Genomic DNA, 21,457 nt, shown 5'->3' with positions numbered 1-21,457 from the left:
AAACCACCTTACACCAAAGAGAGAAGCTAGTTGGCATGGTAATGGTGCATTAAAATGTTTTGCCATTCTAGACTTCTTCCCAATTTGCTTAAATTCTGATGCATATTTGGGGATCCTTCCTATACATCACAAATCTGCTGTGCATTTGCAGATATTACACAGAGTCCCAGTGCAGCATATATAAAGATCCTCTAAAAATAGGATATCATCCATAATTCAAAGACTGAACCATGAGCAACCGGGCGGGTATGGGTACTCTTGACATTAGCCACTTTGGAGTGCTTAGTTTTGTAGCTTAACACTCTCAGAGTATTTCTCTATCTTGTATGACTAGATCTAATGTAGATAAGACTCTTGAGGTGTTTTTATTATGAGATGCCATGGTTATTTGAAATCTTTAGATTTTTTTGGGAAGTGGTGGTTTGTATATTCGTAGCAGGTGCGCCATTTTCAATCTTGGCAATTGAGCATGGAGCCCTTGTCAGAGTCATGAGGCTGCATTTGAAAACCTGCAGATAGCTGAGAGATGGGAAGTGAAGGACTTTGATTATTGAATGGTTTCTCTGTAAGCATTTCCATTTGGAGCATCTATATTTGAAAGCCACATTAGTCAAGCAGGTAATCTAAGAATATCTTGGAAAATTCAGATAGGCACTGAAAAGCCCAAAGTACAGGGCAAAAAGGTTACAGGAATAGAAGTCCTCTCTATGTCCTTTTCATAGTATCCTTAAATGGTAAATGTTTTTATATCTGCATGAATGGATTTTAATTAAGTGTATTCATAAATAGAACACTGAGATGACACATTTTGTTGCAAATACAGTCTGTCAGCAAACAGCATCTGGAAGAGATGTTGCTCTGTCAGCTAAAGCAGATAAAGGAAGATGAGCCCACCTCTGTTCTCTGAAGATGATCCTTGTGGACCCTTATTTCTCAGAGTTACAATGCAGGATTGATCTCTGATCATAGAGCCACCCTAACTGTTTCCAGTAACAAATTTATGATACTCACCCCAAGCCAAAAACTGCTCCAAGAGACAGTTCATCCATAAGCATCCAACAGCAGAGGTAGGAATCTATTCTTCTTTCATTGCCTACTAGAAATATCTTCATGGCAAATAAAAGGTGCAAATCTATGCCAACAAAAAAAACAATTTGGGCATCTGTTGTGGGCCTACTTGCATTTTAATATCTTGGGCACCTGTTAAAGTGTAGGATAATTTTGAATAATAAATTTGAACAAATGAAAGGGTGGCACAAAAGGATGGGCTGTGTGCCAGTACCATCTCTGACTGCCATGCTGTGCACACACAGCCACCTGCCATGCTTGATGGGGTTGTTTTAAGCTGTGCCAAAAGCAACTTCTTTTCAATATTATTCTCTTAATATTCTTTCATGCAATCATTTCCTTTTATTGACTGCTTTAAATTATCTCCAAAAAAACACTGAGAGTCATTAATTCTGAAGCACAAGTACTTCAGTGAGATTTTTCCTCAGTTTACATACCTGAGACAAAGTCAGTTCACATATCAGTGGCTGTAGGCACTCACCTTGGTGCCTGGTGTGATCAAAAGTCACATTATCACAACAAGGCTTGCAAACAGAGGTCTCTGAACCCTGCTGCCCTGCAATAATAGCACACCACACATGCATGAGTATGGGAGAAGGCAAGAAAAGCATAGACATGGATCCAGCTGGAATCTGGCAGAGTTTTTTCACAGATAGTAAGAAACCACTAGTGACATAAAGATTTCAGACCTTACTTTAGGAATAAAATAACTGTAGCTTTTGGTAGGTGTACTTAATTAGCACAAGGTCTCACAAGTAATAAGTATATATTTTCCAGGAGACATCCAGGCACACCAACTGTTTCACATTATACTAAATCTGAGAGGAAGTTGTCCAGACTCAGCATTGCACTCCTAAGGAAAAACAAGGCCCTTTTTGAAATCTGACTACTTTTCAGCAACTCCTTTCTTCTAAGACAGTGAGTTTACTTATTATCAGTGCTCACCTGTTCTTAAAAACAGTTGGTCTCTCCTAAACCCCTTCAGATTTTAATCAGCTGCCCAGCTTTTTGGAATTTCTTTCTCAACAAAACAAAGCAATAACAAAAATCAATTTTTGGAAACTCAAATAGACCATACCTCCAGATCTTAAAAAAACTGTCACGTTTTTGAAAGCATACACAGACTAATAAAAGTCAAATACATGGAAAAGGGATGGGAGATCCATTCTGTTGTCAGAGTCAGGAGAGATGACACATAATCCCTGAGACTGTGATGTATTTTAATGAAGAGCAATTCTTGACACTTGTAGTGCTTGACTCCTAGCCCTTTATTAGTCTTTAGTTATGCACCTGGAATGATAATTACTTGTAATATTACCTTGTTTCTTAAATAATTTCAGCTACTCTGTCTCAGAATATATTCTTAAAAAGAAGCAGAAAAAAGCAAAGCAGTGGAACACTGAGAACACTAGCAACATATGAGAGTGGTTATGTGTGGTTATGTGGTCTCCATCCTTGAAGTCTGGCACAGTGCAACTTAATGCTGGAGTAAAATGCAAGGGTATGTGCTGTAACTTTGATATGCATCACTGCTTAGGCCCTGCATTGCAGAGCTACTGACCACATGAAAATGCTGAACTCAGCTACAAATTCAGTATTTACAGAAATTCAGCTACAGAATGCATCCTTATTCCTAGATATCTAGGCATATCCTTGGGGAATTTTTTTTTTATATCCTTTGTTCATCTGGTGAGCTGCTAATTAAGCTTCTGGTTCCTATTAACAATTGTTAAGTGGCATATGTGATGTTTCTCACAGAAAAGATTGCAGCAAATATAGCCTGAACAGAGTGGTTCCTTTCCACAAATTTTACATTGTGCCAGAAGCCACAGATTTGCAATCGTATATTTCTGTTGTCCTTCATTAAAGGCACAAAAAAGGTGTAGTGGAACAAAACTTGCTTTGGGCATTAACAGAAGGGTACAGCACAGACAAGCTGGGGGGCTTGAAGGGGTTCAGTCCTGTTCAGTCCCATCAGCATAATCAGAGGCACATCAGTTTCTTAATGTACACAAAACTACACAACTTCCATGCAGAGAGTTGTCATTTCCATTTCAGAGATGGAGAACACCCTCACAGTGAACCTTAGCTGGGTTCCACCCTACCATGAGCATATGTCCAAACAAAACTCATCTTAAATCAGACAAATGTCCTTTTATATGTAGTGCAAGCTGTGCAGGAAACATGCCCAACTGCTTTAAATGCACAACAGGCAGGACAAGACAGCTCTGAACACCTCCAGAGAGCAATTTAGAGAGCCTAGATTGGGAGTTTGCATCTCTCAACTTCTCAGTGTGTGCAGAGACTGAAAGGGCCCCTTGTCCCTGCACAGCTGAGCAGGCAGCCAGCTCGAGCTGATCAATAGCCAGCACTCAGCACAGGCTCCCAGCCTGCTCTTCCAGCTGGAACACAGCAGGGCTGCTGCCTGCCCTCCTGCACAGCAGCCTGCTCTGCAGGGACCCTGCCAAGCAGGGCTGAGCCTCAGCCTGGGCTGTCCACAGCCTGCAAGGGTCGCTGCTCCCAAGCTCTCTGCTCCAGGGAGGGGAGCCATGCAGCAGGAGAGGCAGGATTCATGTGAGAACACTCCTCCACCTCCCTGCTCAGTCCAGACCACTATAAAGCTGGGCAACATGAGATTTATACTGGGAGAATTGTGGCTTGAGAAAACCTGATTTTTACCCAGAGAAATATGCTCTAATGAGAAGATGGCAAAGTCATGCAATATTTTTGGGTTATTTCTACTATTTTCATACAGACATCAGATGCAATAAACAATCCTGTGGGTGAGCAAGACTGACTGGTAATCATATGCATCAAGAACCCTTTCATATTCACTTGTTTCTGCCTGATGGTTTGATAATATTCCTCAGCATGCAACATGACTACATTATGTGTACATCTGCAGTATCTGGGACTGACTCTGTGTCTAAGTAAGTTCTTTCTTTGTCTCTGCTGTGGTACAGCAAGACCAACAAGGACAAAGAAATCTGAGGACAATAAACTTGGCTTCACAGTCAACAGTAGATAAGGTAAAGGCCCTCTTTTTCAGGACTGCATTTTACTATATCAGCAGCTATCACAAAACTCGTGAGTGGAGACACACTTTTGCTATTCCAAAAATCGTGCTTCTACTACTGAAGCAATTATCCCAATAAATGGGCACCAAAAAGGAAACCAACACTTTGTTCCTTTTTCCCAGACTTCCAAAGCATTGTGTTCTTCCCTTTACCACAGAGTAGAAAGCAATTCAGTTCCTTCAGAGGCTACATTGGCTTTGTTTTCTCTTTTACACACTGTATTGCCACAGAAAAATGTCACATTTTAGCAGAAGATGCTCTCTGTTTCATTTCTAGCTATAACGTTTCTCTGGAACTATTTGCTAAATGCAATAGAGCATTTGACTTGGCTTTTTAGAAGCTCCATTGAAGGTGGAATTGAAAAGAAAGTCACTTTGATTAAGCCAACAGTTACTTTCTTATGATTAGTGCTGTTAAAGAGGGAAAAAAGTCCAGCTATGATTATCACAGAGGAACACAGATGGATAACCAGCCATTGCTTAAAAAGTAAAGATCCAAAATAAAATTTTCTGGGCAAATCTTCAGCATCAGGTTAAAAGGAATTTGGTTGCATTTCACAGTGTATTTTAATTTGGGAGGACTATATCTATCTATCAATTGATCAAACAATAGATGTTCAGAAGTCTACAGAATGGTGAAAACCAGAGAACCTGACTGATTTATCTAATTATATAAAAATGCATTTCTAACTTTAATAATTACTTTATTATTATAATAAGACTGGAGAACTTCATTTATCCTTGTAGTTCTTTAATGCTATTAGTTTATGTAAATAATGGCAAATCTGTGGACTTTGGTGTATAGATTTTTTAAATCAGATTTTTCCTTTCTTGTAATATTGACTTAGTGCTACTGACTCCTCAAAGAAGGCAGAAAAGTTACTTACTCACAGGGCATTAAAATATTTGTCTGTTATTACTGGCATTGCCAGTTAATCTCAGCCAAAATTAACAGTGGTATATACTTCATTTTCTGTATTAGAGCTCAAGTTTTTGGAAACCTAGAAGACTCAAGTCCTATCTTCTAACCTTAATTATTCTATAAAATATTTTATTATATTAATTAATTGTAAAGAGCAATTTTGTTTCAGCACCTACAGACTGATGTACAGATTAAAGGAGCATGCTGATACGTCAATAAAAGTCAAAATTCCAGCAGTATTTCTGACAATGACTAGCTGATTTTATATCATAGTCTGAGTACTGGATATACCCACCAGAAGAATTGTTTTTCTTCCTAGTTAATTAGCTGTGGAAGACAGGAAACATATTTTTATATACATGGAAGAGTAACTGAAGATGTTCCCCAGATGGAAGCTTCTCAAATTCCCTGATGTCTCTCAGTTACTGGCAATTTGTCCATTTTCCATTTTAGAACAATTTCATGTCTTCCCACTCACAGCAAAGAGCTGATCTCATTTTGACACAGATTATTAAAGATGTCATGGATTAAATCCTGGCTTTATTGAAGTCAGCAGACATTTTGCCAGTGATTTAAGCAGAGTCAGGATATTACCTGGCTGTCTGTAATGCCTGGAGCTTCCCAGCTGAAAACTAAAGTTGTTCATTTCTCCCACTAGAGATAAATGTGCTGCCCTACCCAACAGTACAGGTTTTTGAACCATCCAGTAGCTTTTGAGATTAAGCCTCCCATGACAGGAGAGAGATGTACAGGTTTTTAAGGACCCTCACACAACACACCATTAGTTTGTGTAACTTGACTTTATGAGGCTTTGCTGAACTTAAGGAAATCACTGAAAAATTAAAGAGTTAGTTAAAACATAATAATTTCAGTTAAATATGAAAAGGTTGGAAGATTCTAAGTTTGTGGGTTGTGGATTACAAAGAACATTTTCAAGTGTTATTTGATCACAGTATAATGCTATTATTATGGTATGGCTCCCATTATTATTCCTAAAAATATATTTTTTACTTCTACTCTGATAAAAGCATAAGGAGATAGAAAAGCTCTTAGCCTGTAGGGGATATTATGAGAAGGCTCTTCTCCTAGAGAGTGGCTGGGCACTGAACAGGCTCCCCAGGGCAGTGGTCACAGCACAGCCTGACAGAGCTCCAGAAGGGTTTGGACAATGCTCTCAGACACAGGGTGTGACTATTTGGGATGCTCCTGTGCAGGGCAGGAGCTGAACTGGATGATTCTTGTGGGGCCCTTTCAACTAAGCATATTCTGCTTCTGTGATTCTTCAGTCTCTTAATGAAACTGAATATCTCCAGCAAGATCCCCAGGACAAAGTTGGCTGAGACACTGAGACCAGGCTCCCACGATCAAGTAATTTCAAGACTGAATACAAGTTAGTATTTCCCTCTTACCTGCTAACACCTGTGAACCTGGCTTGGGGTACCTATTATGCTCAACATGATACAGGCAGATAACAGAGTGCTCATGTCATCTTTCAGAACAAGGACGAAAGCCAGTTTGGACTGGTCACAGGACACATTAATCAGTACTGGAAGGGTTGTTCATCCCAGCTAGCATCTTCTATGTTCCATGGCCATAGTGACTGTGGTGTGTCTCAGAAGTTGCTGCTGCACAGGAACAGATAAATCACCCCATTCACTCCATCTGTGCAGGCAGACAGTTGTTGCTGTGCCATATGTTCAAAGACTCTGGCTGGATTTTACTGTGCATGTCAGATAACCAGCCTGTGCACATATAGTACCTCTCTGGGATAATGGAGACCTCTCCAGAAGTATTGCTCCCATGTCCTCCAAGATCCTGAATGTAGTCTATTCAGAGAATTTGTGGTTCTCTGGGGTAGAAAGCTGATTTTTTAAAAAGCAATGGCATTTAACAGAATCTTTGTCCAACTTCTTATGTAGTTTTATCATGATACAATAGGCAGAGGGAAGGCTGTAGCTTGAATACTTCTGTGTCTGTAGTCTGAAAAATAGCAATAAAGAAAACACCCAACACTTTTATTTGCATTTATCCAACATGTGCTAGAGATATTCTAAATTGCCATCTTTGTTTGAAATAGCATGAGCAGAGACAGAACTGGGGGGTCTTTCATCCCATTGCACCCAAAGTGCCAGCAGGATCTGCCTGGTACACTCTATGAGTCTGTCTTGCAGTCAGCAACATCCTACAGAAAGCTGGTGTCTCTGTCACACTGCAGACAAAGTCAGTCTATTGAAAGCTGCTCTCTTTCTCTGGGTACTGCATGGTCTGAGTTCATGTTGCAAGGGATAACTTCATTTTATATAAAGGTATTAGCTAAAAGTCACCATTCTAAGATCATGTATTTAAAAAAAAAAAAAAAAAAATCTAGTATTTTCAAGGAACAGTGAAGAACTAAGAAACTTCCTTCTTTCCCTGCATTTATCCAATTCAGTTAAGACAGGAACAGACTTTCCATGGAGGAACAGCATTCAACTATTTCTCAGTAGCTCCCAAACCATGGAGTATGGTTGCTGTTCTTTTCAGTGAAGAGGAAGCACTTCAGCAAACTTACTGCTCTGACCAATAATGAACATAGCATTCACTCTAATGCATAGCCAAGAAAGTTCCAGGAAAGCCTACAGGAAAAGAAAAAGTCAGAAAGCAGCCTCAAATCTTATCAGTGATTTATTTGGTTTAAATAGATTTATCTTGTTGCAATCCCTTGAATTCAGCTGTCACACACACAAATACAATTGACAATATCCCTATTACTCTCAGGGGAGAATGATGAAGGTACATCAGATTGTGGCAAACAGAACATGTGAACGATTCTGGATAACCAATTTATCTTTCTGCCACTTAACCCTCCTATCTTGCAAAAATATAGCTGTAGTATCCTGAATTCTTACTCCATTATCAAAAGCAGGAAGAAGTTTGCTTTGAGCAACTACTGTATTCTGACATGTCTATACCTCAAAGTACCTTAGTTTATTTTTCCTCTCCTGAAAGGAGAATGGGGAGCACATTGCATTGCTTACTGGTTTTGGTATAGTGCATTTCTGAGAACAATTTCTTCAGATCAAGTTTTACATTATAATTCTTAAATATTCAGTTTGTAAAAGATATTAGAAAAGAAAAGCAATAAAACTGGCAATGCTTTATTTCTCTGTAACTGAAAAAGAATATACACTGAGTTTCCTTTCATTCACTGTCTCTACATGTAACCTAGAGCAAAAGAGTGGTAAAGAATATTTTTGGTACATACATATCCCCCTGTCACCTCAAAGCTACTTGTTTCAGCAATTTCTAGGCCAGCAGTTTAATAAACACAGCAGGACACAAATGTCTCCAGGTGGCAAAGAAAAGAAATTTCTTTCAGAAACAGAAAGGACTTCTTGGCTATATCAACTCCAAGTTTTATGTATGTTAAAAGGATAGTCACTTGTTTCAAAAGAGATTGAATCAACATTAGCAACCTGTGCAGCTAATATAAAAAACAGTCCATCACTCTTAAACCATTCCCAACCAAGAGCAATGCTCTAGGGACTCAAGGAGCTGTTGGGTTTCCCAATGTCCTGATTCAAAAGATGATAATGCATGCAGGAAAGGGATGCCTTGACATTTGAAAGTGAGTTGAAAAGTAGCTTTGTATCATAAGATGAAATATTTTGAAATAACTTGATTTCATAATATGATCTCATATCTCTTAATGTGAAAAAAAAAACATGCTTATTTGCTAAACACAAGGCAGAAAACACATCTGCAAAATATAAAGCCACAAATGTGCAGAAATTAAAGTAAATGAGCATTTATCTGTAATAGTTCTCCCAGAGTTGAGTAAGGAATTCAGCAAATTATCTAATGCTGATGGTTTTTTACTATAACAGCCCTTCACATTGTGCTGTCAAATCTCAAACTTCAGACAAAGCTCAATACATTATATATTTAAATGAGAAGTGCATCAGTTATCATACTATATAGACACGTGTGCACATGTATGTGTACTTATACATGTATCTGGTACATATATTCTGCTACTTTAGACTGAGAGCAGATACAACAGTGAACCAACTACCTTACAGCAACCTTCAGGGTGAGCTGCTCCTGGTTTTGAGGGACAAGGAGGGAGCAAAGTGGTTTTCCTCAGTTCTCCTCCCTTTCCCCCCCACCTCCATTTTGCTTCATTCTGTTCAAATACAGACCCTGCTCAATATCAATATCTTCAGAGAAATTCACCATGCATCTGACTCCATTAGAAAGCTACCTCTTGCCAACTGCCTCTCATCCTCAGGAAGTAGCTGATAGTTCCATTCCCAGAAGGAAGGAAAAAGACCTAGGATTAATTACTCTCCAGCTAAGTGCAGAATGCAGATTTTCCATTAGACATTTATCATATCACAACATTCCAAAAAGTCTAACATCTTGCACTTTAAATAGAAAGCCAGGGACTTTGCTCTAAAAAGCCAGAATTTAATTTCAGATGCAGCAGAGCAGAGACAATAGGGAGTGACTATATGAAGGAAGATGGAAGTAGAGAGGGGTAACTGCATTATTTCTCAGCTGAGTTTAGGTGCAATATGGTAGGACAGAAATGAGATCTTTACTCATATTTTGCTCAAGTGGATCTCCAAACTGTTTGTAAAAGTCACAGCACAACTGAGTCTTGTGTGTAATCTTAAGCCAGGGTCCTATTTTCATTAACAACAGTAGGAATCTTCCTGCTGATCTGCATTGACTTGGTCTGCAGAGGCAGCTGCTGAGCAGCTCTGCCTCACTGTTTCTGCTTTTGTCAGGCTGAGGTTAACCAAGGAGGCAGTAAAACAGCTCACTCCACCTCAGCACCTCTCAGATTGCTAACTAACACACACCAGGGCTGTGACCTGCTGCAGCTGCAGGGCAGGGCTGCAGCCCATCCCAGTGCTGTGAGCAGATCATCTCTGGCAGAGAAGGTGTGAAGAGATGGGCTAAGGAGCTTCCTCAGCTACAGCAGCTCGACTGCCATCAAAGCAGCTCAGTGGGAGGGAGGGAGGCCAGGAAGATGCAGCCCCATGTGCCCCAGCAGGCACAGAGTGGCAGGGGAGGAAGGGGAGGCAGCAGTGAGTGAAGCAGATAAATGAGCATCATTAGGGAGCAGCACAAGAAAAGGAAGCCAGATGAAAGGTGTGCGGGAAACAGCCACATAAATCTTCACCCCCTTCGTGTATCATATTAATTTGCATGGTTGTTATTTTTGTGAGGAGATTTTTTTTTCCTGAGGAGTAATCTGTCAGTTTTCATTAGCCCCTGGACAAGCAAACCTCAGTCAGCAGTGATGACCTCCAATTCTCCTCCCCAAAAGATTCCATTCCCACTCCAGGTTTCATACAGCATGTTTTCCTCTTTGCAATGTTTGATGGTGCAGATTTACTTCACTTGATGTAAAATAAGGGACTTGAGCCTCAGTGTATCTGTGACTCCACTGACTTCACTGATTTATACCAGCTCAGCATCAGGCATTTAATTTTATTGCACTGAAAACTAATGGCAAAAATTTTACAGTGCCCATTAGAATCTTCTGTTTAAGACTCAAACTACAGCAATTAAATGTCATTAAAAGTACCCACTAAAATTATTACCTTTTGTTCTGCAGTGTGAAAATATCTCTTGCTGTTCCTTCATCTTTCATCTCTTTTTAAAGACATTGATTTATTAGTTTACAGCTCAACTAAATTGAGAAATTCTGATGCTCAGATTTCTTACATGTGACTTTGGAGGCTCTTTTCTCAAATGTATTGCACAATTATTTTGACAGTTATGCCAGATTTAATTAGCAATCAGTTTCCCAACAGTTTGACTTCTGCAGCATTATTTGGTTTGTTTCCTTCTTGAACCAAGTATATTGGTTCTACATAGACTGAACTACAACTTTGAACTTTGGTACATGTGAGATAGTGTGACAGCTTGACTTCCTTTTCAATGAAAACCAATTAATACACCCAGTCAGAAAATTAGTAGAAAAACAAAGTTCTTATTATTGATAAATCACTCCCTTCAATAAAGCCTGCCTTGTTTCTCAGTTATTTTAATTTATTGGTTTTTGTTTATAGAAATCTATAAACTCACTCATAAAATACTTCCAGATGATCACATAAACATAAAGGAATAAAGGGCTTCAGCGACCTTACTATAATGTAATCTCAAAGAAATATTCCAATCAATGAAATTGCAAATATGTATGGGATTAATTGCTAATCTCTTTAGCAATATCTTTAAAAGATAAGTCATAAGTATATTTTATTCTTTCTGCATTCCTGTATTTTCAGTGAGAATGGTTGGTGGTAGCATGATAGATCTTTCTGAGTAGTATTTACTAAATATTGCTTTCTTGAAGCACTAAAGGTATCATTCTACCCTCACTTACAGACCATTCAGCTCTGATTTTTGTGTAATTTTTGCAAATGAAGCATGTAATAGTGTTTTGTCCAATGCATGAAAAACAGCTTTAGGACTTCCTAATTATTAGAGAAATGAGTGAAGAGAATTCAAGAAGGAAGGTTAAAAGCACGTTAGGTGATTTTATTCTTCTATTGATAAAAATGCCTTCCAACTCCTCTTCTGCCTCCTGAATGGGTCCTGCACCTGGGGAAGAATAAATCCAGGTTACCAGTACTGGAAAGCAGCTGTGCAGAGAGAGATCTGGAGGTTCTGCTGTCCAGCACCCTGTCCATGCCACAGCAGTGTGTCCTTGTAGCCAAAATGGCCAATGGACTCCCAGGCAGCATTAGAGAGAGCACAGACACACATCAAGGGAGAGATCCTGCCTCTCTGCTCTGCCCTGCTGAGGCCACACCTGGAACACTCTGTTCAAGCCTGGGCTTCTCAGGACAAGGGAAATGTAGCCCCTGGAGTGGGTCCAGCAGAGAACAGAGATAATTGAGGGGCTGGAGCATGTCTACTAAGGGGAAAGGCTGAGAGCTGAGCCTATTCAGCCTCTAGAAGAAACAGCTGAGAGGTGGCCTCATCAAATGCCTATAAATATCTGAAGGGAGGGTGCCAAGAGAATGGAGCCAGGCTCCTCTCAGTAGTGCTGAGCAATAGGACATGAAGCAATGGGCAGAAACTGATGCACAGAAAGTTCCACTTGAATATGTGGAAGAACTTCTGTACTGTGTGGGTGACCAATCCCCAGAACAGGTTACCCAGAGAGGCTGTGGAGTGTCCCTCACTGGAGATATTCAAGAAGTGTCCAGACAATCTCATGCCATGTGCTCTGGGATGACCCTGATGAGCAGGGAGGGTGGACCAGATAACCACTGGGGTCCCTTCCAACCTGAGCCATTCTGTATGATATGCCAACCTTAACTTCTCAGAGATAAAATACCTTTACTTCCTAAACCATGCAGCAGACACACCAAGGAGATTAGCAGAGATATGAATAATATGTAGAATAACTCATGCACATTTGCTGATGGTCATGGGCAAAACAAAGCACTTCTGGGTGTTAGGCACTTACTAAATCATCACTATATTAACTAAAATAGTATCCCCAAACAGAGATATTTTATGTTTTATCCATTTTTTGTCACTCAGTGCATTTACAAAAGAGAGAGCTGCTAAACCTTAAAGGTTGAAACTCAATTCATATAATTTCAAAATTTCAATACAGGTTGGGTCATAAACACTGAAAAAATCTCAGAGTGTAGAGAAGACTGTGCAGAGCCCAAGAAACTGGGTCTGAGGTGATAAAAAAGTTAGAAGGCTCACTGCCTGGAATATCTGGCTTCCTCACAAGCAAAACTAACAAAATCAAATTCAGGTCCTGGAAAGAGAAGACAGCCTTCTGAGAACCTTATATTAAGAGCACATTCTCTTCCATTTCATTTCATGGGAGACTTGCTTTACAGTGACAGTAATTCATCTTTCTCAGAGATGAAGCAATTTTTCAAGGCAAATGAAACTTACTTTTTGACCAACCCATTCTTCTGCTCCACAGGAGGTCCTCCAGAAAATCTGTGGATTTTTCTGCATAGCACAAGAGGATAAACCAGCTGATAAATAGGTACATGGAAAAAATTGTTTCCTTCACTCAGCATAGAAGCTGAGGTTGTAGAAACATGCAAGATGTCTTAATGTGGTAGTCATCAGATTAACAGTCAGACCTAGAGCACCCAGGGCATTTTCCATCTGCTGCATACCAAGAAAATGGGCAGTGGTAGTTTGGGAGCTGAACTCTGGGGTGCTGAGGAATGATCCAAGTGGGCATGTGCTGAAGGCTGCCTGGTGTTACAGGCTCCTAATTCATCTGATCTGGAAGCTGAATTAAGTGGAACAGTGTATAATAAATATCAGAATTACCATGGGCTATCTTCATAGATTCTTTCTGGAGCGCTTACAGACCTCCATGCACCATAAGTACACCAAAAATGCTTATAGATAATCCATATTAATTTCTACAGAAGACAGGTGGGGCTCTTTTTTCCTTGTGACTGAAGACATCTCCTTCCAAATATGTGGTTAATTTTGACCTTAATCAAGTAGGCAGGTAGCCAACTACACATCTGCATGTACAACTACACATAAAGTACATGGACATGCTCTTTTATGTCTCATCAATGTTCCTGCATGAGTGTTTGGGGTTGTGAATGGATCAAGACCTAGGGTGTGGATTTGAATTAAAGATTTAAAAATAAAGGTAAGCCTTCAAAACACAGATTCTTGCTCTCTAGGGACTAAAAAGAGTTTTCATAAAAGTCTCATTTTAGCTATTTTTGGAAGAATACACTTACATACTGTCCAACAGATGTCAAGAAATCCTCCTTGTCTATGTCTGATATACATTCAGTCACTTCATGCAGTAATTCCTACATATATATATATATACACACATATATATATACATATATATGTATATACACATTTCTATGCTGTGCTCTGGACTATAGAGGCATCAGATCACCTCTTTCTTAGCCAGAAAGTTGCATTTCTGTACACAGAAGCAGCAGTATACTCTTGGAGATCTACTCATCCCTAGAGTTTCTGTGCCCATATGTGAGCAGAAAGGGGAAGCTGACACCCTGTATCTCACCACTAGACTTCACTGCATCTGCCAAAAATAAGGGAAAAAATACAGCTGTTTGAGTATTTTAAAACACTCAATTCAAGTCCTACTGCTATAAATTTTGGGAAGGAAAAAACTATGAAGGAAGTTACAAGATGCTGCATAAATGGTCTTGACTGCCTTAGGTTCTAGTTCAGTCTCTTTTTCAGACTAGAGGACAATTTCTCCATAGCACATAAGGAGAATAACCTTGTTTAGATAATGCCATCAACATTATAGTATTATCATGTTCCTCAAGGAACAGGCTGTTCAAAATCTTGGGAGATCTTTTATTCTTGGATCTTTGCAACACAGTTCTTGGTCCAGTATGGCTGCACCATGTTACCTCCAAATCAAGTGACATGCTGCAAACTTGGATATTTTTTACCTTTAATTACATTTAACTTTAATTTTTTTACCTTCAATAACTTTAAATCCCAGCAGTACATGTGCCTGTTTTTACACTGAAGGATGTATTAGGGAAATATATTGACTTGCTTTCCACTAGAGTGAAAATACTTTCCCTGAAATCTATAGATAACAATGAGCAAAGAGTCAGGCAATGCTGCTTAACAAACCCACTTACTTCAAGTGCACTTATCTGTAAATAACTTACCCTGACAAAGTATCCTGCCTATGTAGATCCATCATAGTGCATCAATTTTTGAAACTCAAAGGTAGACAAGCTACCCTCCTTGGGGACCATTTTGCAAAATTATATGCAGTACGTGCAATCTGGTCCAACTCAGACAAAAAACAAAAGCATTTTCTAAATTATTACCTTTGAGTCCCAGGGACAAATTGCCTCTATTAGCAAGGATTAGGTGTTCAAAGATTAGAGAAATCACTTGCCTATTTCTTCAACTCAGTGGAGCTTTGACTCTATCACAGGATGTGCTGGAAACATTAAAAACCCATGAAAAGTAGACTGATCCTGTCTACTCAAACCAAAACATTAAAAGGCCACACACCTTGTTCACACTATCATTGCCTTGCAGAGATTTTGGGAAATCTATGCAGAGGTGGCTAACCCTTCTCAATGTTTTATTTCAGTGCAAATCCAAATGTTTCTGCTGGCTGACAGTCACCTCCAGAGGGACCAAGGCCATCCCAGCAGCAGCTGGACAAAGTCTGTTTCAAGGGATGTCACAGGACTACCTGTCCACTCTATTAAAAGCTGTGCTTTTTCAAAATTTCTCAAACACAAGAAATGATCCCAGCCCCATCCTTCATCAGAATGAGTGCACTTTCAGGTGCCTTCAAGGAGGATTACCTAATCATATCACAAAGAGTCTGGCACCCAACTGACCATGGGGAAACTGTACAGGACAGTAGCCTTCCTTATCCTGCTCCCTTCTTTCCAGGTGGAGGTCAGAGACTCACAGATAGCTGCCATATGCTGCACATCTCCTGTCCTTTTTAATTTCCAAGCCATCAGGCTTGCAAGGCTCAGCAGTTGGAGCTGGTCAACCCGCTCAGCTGCCACATGAATACAGCAGCATCAGCTTTCTTCCCTTCCCCAGGAGCTGGTGAAGACCTGCTCAGCAGCCACACCTGAAAAGGCAAGAGAGGCAGTATTTCTGGGGCCAGAAAAATACAATCACACAGGTAGAGAAACAGCTAGGATAAGTGAGGGGCTTGGACACTGCATGCAGCACTCAAGGGCAGCTTGGCTCTGCCCCAGCTCTCTGCAGAACTGGTGCTGGTGAAGGGAGGATCCCCGATGGTAGCACACCACTAACTCATGTTTTCTCACATTGCCCATACAACTGGGATTGCATTTCCTCTCCAGAAATGCCTTTTCATGTTAGCCCAATTCCAGATTCCCTTCTCTTTTTGTATCTGATGCTGCAAGGAAAACAATGTTTTCAAGAAAGTGGATATGATTTCTTTCAAGATGACTTTTACACTGAGAAGACTCTTTGGATTATGCCCATGTTTCCAGGATGCAAATTGTAGAGAGAATGGAAATAAATAGCAGCTCCTGAAAAGGGTTAAATCTGGTATGGACAACTGTCAGGTCACTTGCCTGAGTTGCAGGAGAAAATGCCTGTCGTGACAGGGAGCCAACTGAGAAAGGCAGAGCTCATTGCTCTTGAGAGTAGCACCATTGCCAGTATGTTACAAGTAATCTGGAAAGGCTTCTACTGAAAGCTGAAAACACAACTGCAGCCAGTCTGCAGCCTGTCCTTGTATCTGCTGAGGGAACAGAGCATGACTCTTCACAGATGTCCCATTTCTTCTGCAGTGGAGGAAAATAAAGTAGCTCTACTCTGTCCCATGCCCTGAGGCTTTCAGATGACCATATCTTCTGAGAGCCTGGAATAATGTTTTCTTTTAGTTTACTAGTGATGGGTAGTCTATGATGAATCATTAATCATTTCATTTGCATAGTGCAGCATCATCTCTTGCCAGGGATAAAATTTCATCATATCTTATTTGATGCCACATGATGCTTGCTCTTATTCATTGCCCTACAGATCTTGAAAACATCCCTCTCCAGAAGTAAAGAGGATTTAAGGACATCTCATACTTACTTGCTTTCAATATCTTGTCCAATCACTCTGTGCTGTTGACCTTTATCTCTAGACTGGATTTACAAGCACTTCTCAAAAGAGTATGTCTGTTTCTGAGGTCCCAAGTATAAACATATAATGGAGACTAAGGCTGTGGTCAGTGTACCCTGGGATTTTTGAAGGGAAGTGTACAAATGTGTACTGCTCTTTGAAGGCATTTAAGTAAGACAAATCTATAGGAACAAATGCTGCACAGATGTACTGTATAGATGGATACTTATTAACTCCAAGGCATGAACTAGCCCGTACACCACAGTGCAGAAAATAGCCAGAGCCAGCCCTTCTCCCAGTCCCCACCCCCTTACAGGCTTCCAAGCAATGATATGGTGACCTGAGTTAGGCAGAGTTTGCTATGCTGGCCCTTGCAGGATCACAGTGTCCATGACACTGATCAGGCTAGGGCACAGCCAGAGGCAGAAGAGCCTTGGTGGAGGCATGAGCCAAAAGTACAGTCTCTTCTGTTTCACAAACTTTAAAACTTTGGGGTCACTATACATAATTCTTGTATATATTCCATCACCTGCTTGAAAGTCTTGTGACAGCTGGAACGTACACCCTGTCCTAAAGCACAGAACTGAGGCATTCAATTTAATATGCTGCTCAGGTGACTGAAAAAACAGCATCTTACAAAACAGGTTATTCAGGAACAAATTATGTATGTGTCACTGCTCTCTGCAATAAATGTAGAAGTTTTATAATGCATTTTTAAAAAAACTTGACTTGGAGGGTTTTTTAAATACCATTTAACTAAAATTTTATGTTCATGATTGCTTCCTACAATACACAATGCAAGGAAAAGAAATATGGGGGAATTGCATAGCTAGCAGGAAAAAAAGATTCATAAATAAAATGTGCTGGAAGTAAAACAGATGGTTGGCACCTGGTGATCCCTTATAGCCCTGGGTGACAGAACTGTTCCTAGACTTGGAGGAGGAAAAAGGGGAAGTGAAACTTGTCTGTATCACTGTACACTGGTGCTGCTTTAGGGGTCTTGACATTGTAGGGTGTGGGATTTCTAGCTGTGCCTAAACTGAAGGTCAGGCAGCTCCTCAGCAGCCCACATCCCCAACACTGCTCTTTTCCCAGAGCCTGGAGGATGTTGTGCATGTAGATCAGATTATCAGCACCACAAATGCTGGGTGGGCATCAGGACCTTTGAGCACAGTCAGGTACTCACCACCTCCCAAGCACAGCCAGAGCACAGAGCATCTGTGCTGCTCTGTCTTGCACTCACCTCCTCAGAGTGCTGAGAAGCACAAAGCAGTGTGGTCACTCCTTGCCTCTGCACGCCCTCCCTGCTTCTGAAACACCAAGTGCATCCATGCAAGGCACTGCATTATGTATTGCTGCCTGAGCAAGGGGACACTCCCTGCACAGAGGCTCCCTGGCAAACATGTTTGTGACCTCGCCAAACGATTTTGCTGCAACGATGTCTCCAGTGGTCTAGATCCCTTCCTAGCAATATAGTCTCAGAAATAAGATGTCACAGCTGTCAGCCATCTACAATTCATCTTACCCACAAAGCTATTGGATGTGACAGTAAATACCTACCTTCAGCTAAGCCCATTCTGAAAAATTACTTGAAGGCAAATTGTTGAAAAACAGACAGGCTGTTGCAAATGGTAACAGTGAGACCAGTGCCTGTGCTGATTTGCCTAAGGTTTGTATACAAAGTCACATAGTAGGAGAAATGAGGAAAAAAACCAGCATATGGTGCATAATTGTCGGTTTCTGGAATATTTTTTTCTCTTATACTATATTTACATATATATGTACATAAACAATGGAATGGGACTGCTGGAGCAGCTGACTCAAAGTTTTATTCCATCACAATCACCAGTCTAAATTTACAGAGCCAAGCATGAGCTGGAAACAGCTTCAGCTGCTTACAACAGCAGACCAAGTTCTCTTTGTTACAAAGTCTTTTAACAACTTTCTAGCCAATCCATGACATTAAGAGCTGACAAGGCCAATTGCTTAGGCCAATTAATAAAACTGCACGTACATTTTTCTTTGAACAATGCTTGCTTGTAATAGCTTAACCAATGGATAAAGCTTCATTATTAAACTTACATATTTCTACTATCTTGCTTGACATATTTTCCTAAGGCCTATCTTTACACAGCTCATAGCCTTTTTGTTCCTTGTCCTTGCATCTTCAGCATTCTTACATTTATCCATTCTGAGATTTGCTTTTACAAAACTTTCTGAGAGTTTTATATGTTTTCTGTTTCCCACAACTCCCCCACTCAGTTCAATCCTAAAGAAATCCTTTTAAGGACTTTGTTGTATAGTAATTACCTTGAGTTACATAGCTCTACTACAGTGCATTTTTCCTTATCTAGCAAAACAGTATTATCAGCTTTCTAAATAAGGCTTTATTAATAAACTTTACTTAATATATTGCTTTTTGTTTATCTAAGGCACCTTTTTTGCTTGCTTTAAACTATAATAGTTCTAAGGTTTCAAAATATCCGGTCGATTCCAAGGGCATAATTCAAATCCAGTAGCAAGTGCTGTCTCTTGCTGTCTTAAGTCTCTGACCCAAGGCCTTAAATCAAAGCCTTTGTCATTCTTTACACTATCATACAGTAACTTGACATCAGCAGACAACTGCATAAGAGCTGTCCTGTGAACTCTTTGTATTTCCCTTCCCTACATCTTTTTCTTGAACAACAAAAGCTTCCTTGATGGTTTTGTCCACCATCTGTCGCACACACTGAAGTGCACAAAGCACTATTACTGATAGCACCACCACAACAATTAATACATATAAACCTATCTTGCAAAGCTCCTTTAATGAGGGTGCAAAGCTCCATCCTTCAAACAAATCATCTAACCATGATCCATCATCTCTTTTGATTTGAAATATTGAATCTTTCAGCTTTTGTATGCTTTTGTGGATGGATTCAGAGTGGTCAGACAGGTTGATACAATACAATCCTTCAAATTCTTCACAACCATGTCCCTGTGCCAGTAAAAGACAATCAAATGCTGCTCTGTTTTGTAGGGTGGCGTGTCTAACACTGCTAACATCTGTCACCATATCACTGATTGCAATGGATGTGGCATTGGTTTGTTTACTCAGCCAACATCCGACTCAATCTTTGTTTCAAGGCCATAGCTGAAGCAAGTTGGGGTAAAAACAAACCTGCTGAAACCCTTTTTGCAGATTTCCAGGACATAAAATCACTCTTACAATTTTCTTCATATTGATTGATGGGCAAATCTTTTTTTTCCCTATGTTTCTTTTTAACAACTGCTTTAGCACTAGATGCTATCACAGTGAGCCTTCCAATACTGCATGAATCCCTTCACAGTGTGATGGAATGTCTTGCCAAGCCCTATCTCCACAAACAAACCAATATCCTCTTGGCAAGTATCGTGGATATTGGTCAACCCTGGAAAGTCCATCCCAACTATCTGAATAACTACACCAAAAACTCGAGTTTCTGCATGCAAGGCAATGGGAAGTAACACTGCATTTTGGAGAATCACTTTTTTGCCAGTCACTAGGTGAAAACGTAAGGCAGAAATCCATTGTTAAAGAACCAAGGATCTCTAATTCTTGGAGTTCAGATACTGCTTTGGGAAATTCTTTGTCCAAATGTCCCAACCACTTACAGGATTGCTTCCACTGGCAACTTCACCTGGCTTACTATTAAGTTGCCTTTTGGTTGAAGGATCATAATATACAGGTATTGGCCAATCTCTCACTGGACAGGTAGAAAAAGGCTTCTCTGGGTTCAAATTAGAGTCATATAGTGTCTGAGCCTGTTGCCTTGGCTAAGGCAACCCAAACATTTGTTTTTGGTTGTCCCACAGGCAAATCTGCACATCTGCTTGCATGAAGCAAGCAAGACTTGCAAGTACTAGTGTCGAACTTTTTGCTCCATACCTTTTGTGAGCTACTTTTTGGCAAATGACTTCTTCATGTATTTCAACTCCCAAATTTGTTCAGGGACTAGCCAATTGTAGAAAAAGGGGATAATTTTACCTTTATAAATTCAGTGGGAGAGTACCAAGCTTTTGCCAAAAGAGCTCTATGAAACCAACAACACACTTTTTCCAGTGACATAAAAATCAGGATTGACAGGTTCTAGAGGTGAACAAGGAATGCCAGGCGTGACCCATAGTTTTTCTGTTTGGCTCACATCTACATGCTTCTTTCTCTGCTCTTGGAATTGTCAGTGTGTTCTTCTGTGGGATATGGTTTGAAGTTGTTTGCTGGAACCCATTAAAGTCCTACACCTGTGGAAACACAAGCATACCTTTAGAACCAGGTTATAGTCGAAAAGGACCTTCAAATTGTCCTGTCTCAGGGCTTTTGTTCATGTTTGAGTGCTTGAGTTTATCTCCCAAGGAAACTTGGGACTTTGTAAGCTGCTCTCCTAAAGTATTAGCTTGGACTTTAGCAATATGGTGTGGAATGCTAAGATTTTTCAAGTGGAAAGCATTTGGGGAACAGTCAATGACTGGTTAGGCAAAGCTAACTCTCTTGCACTCCTCGTTAACATTAGAAAAGGCAAGACCTTTAATAGCATAGGGGTGAACGTGCTCATCTGGGCACTGCCTTTCAACAGCCTGTGTCAATCGATCTAAAAAAGTACCAGAAGGCTCAGTCTCGCATTATTTTGGAGTAAGCACTCCCGTGACTGCCTGCTGGCTCCACAGTACACAAACCATTCTTGTAGCATTCTTAATATCTCCTAGAACACTCCTGGGCAGTAATGCTGCCTGATCCTTTGGTTTGTTAAAAG

This window comes from Erithacus rubecula (genome assembly GCF_903797595.1).
Source record: "Erithacus rubecula genome assembly, chromosome: 4".
Lineage (NCBI taxonomy): Eukaryota > Metazoa > Chordata > Aves > Passeriformes > Muscicapidae > Erithacus > Erithacus rubecula.
Note: the sequence above shows the minus strand (reverse complement) of the source record.